An 8,762-nucleotide genomic window follows, 5' to 3' on the forward strand; every position below is an offset into this window, starting at 1 on the left:
GTTTCTGAAGGGGGGCAGCTTCCCTCTGCCTTATCAACTCCTCTAGTTTCTCTATCCTGCTCCGTAGGGCTGCGAGCTCCTCCACAGCAACATTTACTCTCCCGGGATCAGTCTGCTTCATGTTATGAGCAGAATCCAGCTTTCTCACTTCCCTTGACGGCTTAGACCTGTGACGCCGGGAGTGCTGATAGTATTGCATGCGCTCCACTGCTTCCTCCACTGTCCAGGGATGCCCATCAAGTGCGTAAAGGCCAGCATCTCTGTCCTCAACTCCATAGCACAGCCGAGGTATAGCATGAGTGTGCACATCAGGCACACTGGGGAAGGCTCGAGTCGCCAAGGTCAGGACTTTGTCGGCCCATTGATGAAGTGACTCTCCAGGATTCTGGCTGGCAGACTGGAAGTTTAGTTGATGAGTGAGATCGGGAGCAGAGGAGCCAAAACACTTTTCAAATCTTTGCAAGATCTCGCCCAGGCGGAGCTGGCTACTGGTTTCTAACAGCAGGGTATAATACTCGCTTGCTGCCCCTTCAAGGGAAAAACAGAACTGGTCATGCTGCTCCTCCTCAGTCCACAGCTGACTGCGAGACAACCTCACAAACTTATGCAAAAATGCCTTCCAGCTGGTCTTACCATCGTACCTAAGGTCCTTGTACCTGGGCTTTCTCCCAGCAGCTGCCCTACTAGTGTTCTGTGCAGGTGTATTAAAGCTGCTATCCTGGTGGGCCGGGACAGGCTGACTAGCATAGTGTCCCAGCTTGGCTGTATCATGCACATGTGCTATCCTCTCCCCCTCCCTTCCAAAATGGCAGGTTGGGGTATCCAGATAGGCAGGACTACAAGTCAATGACATGGGGACACTATGATGCTGTGATGCATTGGGCATAGTGATACCTAGGTGTGAGGTCTGAACATCCTCACCTCTGTACCATGGGGATTGGGTGTGATCGGGCAGTGGGGGTTGGGCATGTCCACCCCCAGTATTCACCAAGTCTTGGACTAAAATAGTGTGTGGCATTGAGGTCCGGGGTTGAAAATCATCCCCAGGAAGCGAGGACACACTAAAGTCCGCGGGTCTAGGCTGGGTTTGTACAGACAAAGGGTTCCAGGTGAGCCTTAAAGGGTCAACAGGCCTCAGATCATACACAGAAGTGAGCGGTGCAGGCCTCACAGGCTGTTGATTGGCAAACAGTGTATGTGGCGGAGGGGAGGGGTCAAGCGAGTGGGGTTTACCCTCACCAAAGCTTGGTCTAACTCCTATGTCCCCCAGGTTAGCTGTGTCTCCCACAAGGACAGGTTGGCTGCTAGCTGAGAGCACATGACCTACAGAATACTGGTGTTCTAAACCTAAACTCAAGGGAACCTCACTGTATTCATACCTAGGTGGGCTACAACACACAGTGCTGCCAGGTGAGCAACACCAACACAAGCTACCTAAAGAGGACTCCAGGGAATCACTGGTCATCATCCCTGGTGAGCTACATTGGGGCTGGGCAAACCTGAACTCTCTCCTTGACATACCATGTAACACACTATCCTCCCCACAGGGGATACCCGAATGCAGGCCGGGCCTAGGAGTAGAGGGACCCCCCAGGGGCAACCCCCCTCCCATGTGACCTGACATTGACTGAGCAAAAGGTGTGTGACGGGATGCAATATGTTCGCTCCCGTTATAAACATATGGTGAAAAAAAACCCTTCCACGGGAGAACCATACACACTGCACGGAACAGGAGGATTAAATCTGTCTGACTGCATGACACTATTGATAGCCGGGCCGCGGCGCGTGTCCAGGCCTAAAGCCGACACGGCCTCCTCTACAGACATATCCATAAAAGAATGTCACAAATAATCAAGTAAAATCACAGAAAATATTTACAAATCAATTCCAAAAGTCGATTCAAGAAAAATACATGAAAAATCAACATGTGCTCTCACGTACCTAGCAGCACCAAAAATGGCGGCTAAAACCGATGCCTAAAAATACCTAACTGACAGCAGCACGGGAATCTCCGGGCCCCGCGAATTGGGCGCCAGTAAAGTAACCGTCTAGGGGGTGTTCTTTACAAGTATTTATTAACGTACAGCAATATACACAAACACAAACACAGTGGGTTCTGGCCCGGGTGGACTTCCCGCTCCCCTGCTGTCCCAGACACGTCCAGTCTGCTCGGGATCCAGGTGTAGAAGAGAGAGAGTGCGACTATCCCGCCATCTGACGTAATACAGACAGTAAGTCGTACCACGGGACAGTCGCACAGATACTACAAAAGGTAACCTTTTGAACTTTGATACGAAGTGATGAAAAGTACTTGAAAATTAGTAAAATAGGTGAATTAAATGAAAATTTAAGATGTAAAAAATTATCCTCATTTTATTTGTGTGTTCTTTGCACAATATGTGTGTCAACGATACAATATACCAATAAACATCGCACGTTCTTTTTCCACATCATTTGAGATTAAAAATGAATATATCAAATGCTAATTATTTTTTCCTGTTATTAGAAAGGTCACATCGAAAGAAATTCCCTTAAAGATACGCAAATATCTATGTCTGAAAATGAGATTAACAAAAGTCTTACGTGTGAAAGTATTGATTCAAACAAAGCTATAAGCATAACAAATAAATATACTCCGGTGAACACCGGATTTGGTCTTATCAAAAAGGGTTTGCGTTTTGGAAATTTTAATATTTGTCATCTTGTACCAAAATTTGATGAACTGAAATTAATGTTACAAAATGAACGATCTATGGATGTACTGGGGCTTTGTGAGACTTTTTTACAGGACCATATTAGTGATTCGGATTTGAGTATAGATGGCTATGTACTAGAAAGAAAAGATAGACAAAATAAGACAGGCGGTGGAATAATAATTTATATCTCAAATGATTTATCCTATAAACGTCGAAAAGATTTAGAAATCAGTAACATTGAGACAATATGGTTAGAAATTAATTTAAAGAACACAAAACCCATATTTTATTGTTCTGCATACCGCCCACCATCTGCACCTTCCTGCTGGGTGGAGGATCTAGCGAGAGAGATAAATTGTGCCCCCTGCTGTGATGACCAAGAAATCATACTTACAGGTGATTTTAATGTAGATCTGCTTAAAGACCCCCCTCAATCTTGGACATCTGCTCTAGAAGAATTTGGACTTACTCAACTAATTACCATACCTACTAGAATTACTAACACCTCATGTACCCTAATTGATCATTTTTACACTACCCAACCTGATAACATCTGCGAAATTCAAGTACCACCCATAGCTATCTCTGACCATTACCCTGTTTGTGCAACCCGTAAATCTAACAGCATGCAGCGTAAGGGAAAACACACTGAAATTCAATACAGAGACTTTAAGAATTTTAATGAAGAAGACTTTCTCTCCGATTTACAAAGTGCCAATTTTAATGTTCTTACAAATTTGCAAAATCCTAATGATATATTGGAAAACTTCTACAGCATGTTTAATACCATTCTCAATAAGCATGCTAAGGTAAAAACTAAACGTGTAAAAACCGAGTCTCGCCCTAAATGGTTAACGCAAGAAATTAATGATGCTAGACATTTACGAGATTACTATCATCAACAAAAAGACTTTGATAATTTTCGACATTGGAGAAATAGAGTTACACTTTTGATTAATAATGCAAAATGTACTTATTACAAATCAGCAATTGAGGAGAGCTCTAATCCTAGAGAAATGTGGAGCTATCTCAATCATTTAGCTTCTAAGTCAAAAAATATTTCCCTCACTCTTATTAAAGAGAATGGATCAGAAATTGATGATTTACAACAAATCGTAAATGTTTTTAATGAGCACTTCACAAGAATTTCTGACAATCTATTAACAAAAAAACAAAACCATAGCTTTAATTCTCAAAAGTTAAAAGAATTCACGAAGTCCAAACTCAATGATGAAAATGTGTTTAGCCTACTTCCTATAAGTCAGGACGATGTATTAACTATGCTACGCTCACTTGACATTAATAAATCAGCAGGTGTAGATTTCATTGGTCCCCGTCTCTTAAAACTTTCTGCAAATGTAATTTTTAAACCCATAACTCATCTCATTAATACTAGCATTAGTAATGGCATCTTCCCTTCCCAACTGAAACATGCTAAAGTCACCCCCATTTATAAGAAGGGCGATAAAAGTGATCCCAGTAACTACCGCCCAATATCTATTTTACCAACTTTGTCAAAAATTTTTGAAAAGCATATTGCAAATCAAGTACGTGAATTTACAAGAGCCTTTGACCTCATTATGAGCTCACAGTCTGGTTTTAGGGAATTCCACTCTTGCCAAACAGCACTAACCAAATTCACTGATAACTGGTTGCATGCAATGGATCAAGGGAATTTAATTGGCATAGCTTTTCTAGATTTTAGTAAGGCGTTTGATTTAGTCAGTCATGATATCTTAATAGAAAAATTACGCCATTATAATTTTGATTCACTTGCAGTTAAGTGGTTTCAGTCTTATTTAAACGAAAGGACCCAAACTGTTAAAATTGGCACATGTTCTTCCGATATCTTACCTATCACAGCAGGGGTACCACAGGGGTCCATTTTAGGTCCACTTCTATTTTTATTGTATATAAATGATCTTCCTTTATGTGTAAATTACTCTAATATTGATATGTTTGCAGACGATGCAACTCTGCATTTACCTAACAGCAATGTACATACTATTGAAACACATTTGAATTCTGATTTATGTGAAATTGAAAACTGGTGTATACAGAATCAGATGATACTGAACACAGACAAATCAAAATGTATGCTTATGTGTACCCAACAAAAGAGATCACGATTAAATAACCCAGTACTTTATGCAAAAATTTCTGGCAAAAACTTGGAAAACGTTGAAGTTGAAAAACTCCTAGGTATTCAAATAGATCAATCTCTTCAGTATAATTGTCATGTTGATACAGTTTGTAAATCATTAAGATACAAGTTATTTACGCTCCGTAAAATTAAGAAATTTCTTTCATTAAGTACAAGAAAACTCTTCTATAATGCATACATTTTGCCTTCAATAAACTATTGTCTTACAGTCTGGGGTAATACGTCCAAATCTAACATCGAGAGAATCCATAAACTTCAAAAACGTGCTGCTAGAATTATTCTTGATGCAGCACCTGACCATCCATCTAAGCCTTTGTTTGAAAAACTAGGATGGTTAAATGTTTTTGAGTTAGTTACGCTTTATAAATGTATTTTATTGTATAAAAGTTTTTGTGGTATGAGCCCAGAATATATCCAGGATCTTTTTATTTTTCACAGTTCCGATTCCTACTCATTGCGTTCAGAATTGAATTATAATCTTCGATTACCAAAGCATCGAACAATCCTATTTACAAACTCTTTTCAATATTCAGGTGTACATTTATGGAATAATCTACCATTACATGTTAAATTATCACCATCTTTGCCTGTTTTTAGAACGAATTTGGAAAAAGTTATAATCAGCCAACGTCTGTAATTTTCATTATTATAGATGTCCTTGTTATTGTTATTACTACGTCTTTAAACTTTGTATATTGACTTATTTATTGTCCTATATCTCCATTAGTTTAATTTGTACATTACATCCGATTATGATTATATGAAGATATAAAATGAGCTTATCATTGTTCATGTACTGTGTATATATGTTTGAATGTACAATTTTATGTATATCGTTTGAATTGTAGAAGGCCCCGGGGAAGAATAGTACTTTGTACTAATCGGGTTACCTTCTTTAAATAAAGCATTATTATTATTATTATTATTATTATCAAAACTCAAGTATGTAGTATTTCAGTTTTGTGCGTTCTCTCGTTAAACTAACTTACAGTGGTAAATAAATATGCGTTCGTGTATTTAGTACGTGCATACATCGAAAGCGAAAGTAGAAATATTGGCCGATGATATATACACGACCGTCGTGCGCACTATATGGAAAGTCTATTTACATGACCTAATGACCTCTCAAAAGCTGACTTTGATTTGGAAAAAACAAGTGCTTGGAAAGATTTTTTAAGGTCACCTTTTGTTTCTTGAGCTATTGATAATTTATTAATGAATCTATCTACAGCCTGAATGACATGGAATTTACATAATTGAACATCTGCCCCTGGAATGACTTTTTTGACAGCAGCAATTTCTTTCATATCTTTATCTAATACAACAACTTTAACTTTTGCTAATTCATGAATTCTTGACATCTCTGTCATGACATCTGAGAGGGTGTTCTCAGTTTCATTCGTGATAAAGGCATATCCCACCGTTTGGCCACTCCCATTTCCATCTTCCACTAGTAGGGTAAATAAAGGCATCCTCAACCTGTTCGTGCAATAAGTGCAGTCAATCATCAGAGCCTCAGGAAACATGGCAAATGTCTGTTTCATATCCCCTGTTACTAGAAGGAGAAACTCCAATACTCCCTCATTGTTAGTTTGAACTGATATGACAGCATCAGGGTCATCTTCACCTGGAATTTATTAAGGAATAAAAGTACAATTTATATGAAATTTTGAAAAAAAGTATATTTAATTACATATTAAATTAAGGAGCACAAATTCTATTTATTCAGTTCTCCCTTATCTCAAATCAGGAATACATTTATCAATCAAGTTGAAATGAAATCACCCAGGATCAATAAATTAACATATAATTAAAAGACAGACAACATATCTAACAATTTATTTCCCTGTAAATTAACATCAGACAAAATGCTAATCCCCTTGGACTTATCATTTTCTCACTGGCACTGTCTATAAATTCTTTCATCATTACTGCATAGTGCATAATTTTCAAATGAAGGAGCATTACTGACATATCAAATAAGAATATTAAGTATTATGAAAAAGTATTTAAAACATGGAATAATGAATATACATTGTGATTCTTTAAAGGTACTTGGGTACAGATTTGAAGTTAATATTTTCTAGTATATAATATCACAAATTGCTAAGTGTTATTAATAAAATATATAAGTCATAATATTATAGAAAAAATATTAAGTTCAAAGCTGTTTCCAAGTACCTTAATTAATGACTTTATATACTTACATAGCTGGTGTAATTCATCCATCAATAGTTCTTCCTCAGACTTCTCCCCTGTTCTTTCTCTTTTGGCCTTTTGATGTATGTTGTGAAGATCCTTAAGGGGGATGTACAAGCCATATTGGATCTAGTCTAGTGTGAAATAAGAAATACCAAGAATGCGCTTAATACTCTACTAAACTAGCCCAAAGTTACTCAAAGTGCTAATGCACTAATTACATACTGTTAGAGACCAAAATTAGTAAATAATTATGTTTATTTTGTTTTAATTAGGAGGAAATTAATCATGTTAGAACTGCGCAGCTACAGCATTCACGAGATGAAAAATGCATTGAAAATGGTGTTAGTTTGATTCATTGATAATATGGCTACAACCATTTGTTTCGCTTTTTTCTTGTCATTATCCATAATTCTTGAAAATTTGATTTTTCATATGGGTGTCTTCTTGAGGCCATGTGTTTATTTCGTCCGCCATTCCTCTGTCACACAGAGTTCGAATAACATTGATTTTAGAATAAATGCGACCCAAATAACATCAAGACAAGAAATTACTAAGTTATAATCATTAGGTAACATTACTTACTACTTTTATTTGTTGCATCGCTTCGTCTGATTAATGAAAAAACGTGATTTTAACCCCACTCCAGCAAATCGGGAAAAACTGTTCTGTTTACAGCTCGAGTTTCCTCGTTAATATTATTACACTGAGCACGTGGTTGGCATGTGCATATATCTGCTTTGGATACATGCGTTTATTACCATGATTATATTTAATTTTTCATGGAACAAGTCTTGATAATTTGTTGGTTTCTTTAAAACTCAAGAAAAAAGATAAAAAATGTCCTAAACATATGTGTTTACGTCGGGTCTTCTTTCTGTGGCGATAGAAGTTATTTTGAAATGGGGCACTGCAAGGAGGATGCTTAGCATTTAATTTGAAAATGTTAAACAATATGCGGTGCATGAAAAACAAAGTGTAATTACATGTCTACATTCGAAAAGTTGGTACATATGTCTATTTTGTTTAGTAGTTAGATAGAAAAAATAGGCAGTTATAGGATTTTTTTCAGGCACCTCACATAAATAGCTTGATTGTTTGCAATGACCCACACATTGTATGGAGTAACGTTTGGACATAAAAACGTATCATGTCTCATTATGTTGATAACGTTGTAAGCTCTCGCTCATTGAACATACGAAGCTTGATAAAATGTATTGAGTTGTTTCTTTGAAATTTAGAAGCAAGCACAATGTTTGTAAAGAAAGGTCCATCGCAAAAAAATGAGAGGCTACCCCCCCCCCCTCGAAAATCCTTGTGTTCTTTTTTTCAAAATAGTGCCAAAGATTCAAAAATTTTGCATTACTAAGTATGTGATGGAACATGTACTAGCCTTATAAGACCATTTGTTATAAAAATATTTGGTTGCCCTCTCTCCCGATCTACTGCCTAGAAATGGCCCGACTCAATTTTATTTTACATCCAATTACACGATATTTTTTTTTCTTCCGTCAATAGATATGTCTAAATTTTTAAAGAAAAAATTTCTCACCTATAAAATCTCCTAACCCACTCTGAATGATTTTATTCCTTTTCAAATGTTGCTCCGCTGTAATAAAAATTGTAAATGTTTATTTGACAGAGTAATGGGGGGGGGGGGTTGATCAAAAAGTAAACGTTATCTTAGGTATTTGATAGTTATA

This window comes from Saccostrea cucullata, unplaced genomic scaffold, assembly GCF_032062105.1.
Source record: "Saccostrea cucullata isolate Sc308-1 unplaced genomic scaffold, CSIRO_AGI_Scuc_v1 ctg5123, whole genome shotgun sequence".
NCBI lineage: Eukaryota > Metazoa > Mollusca > Bivalvia > Ostreida > Ostreidae > Saccostrea > Saccostrea cuccullata.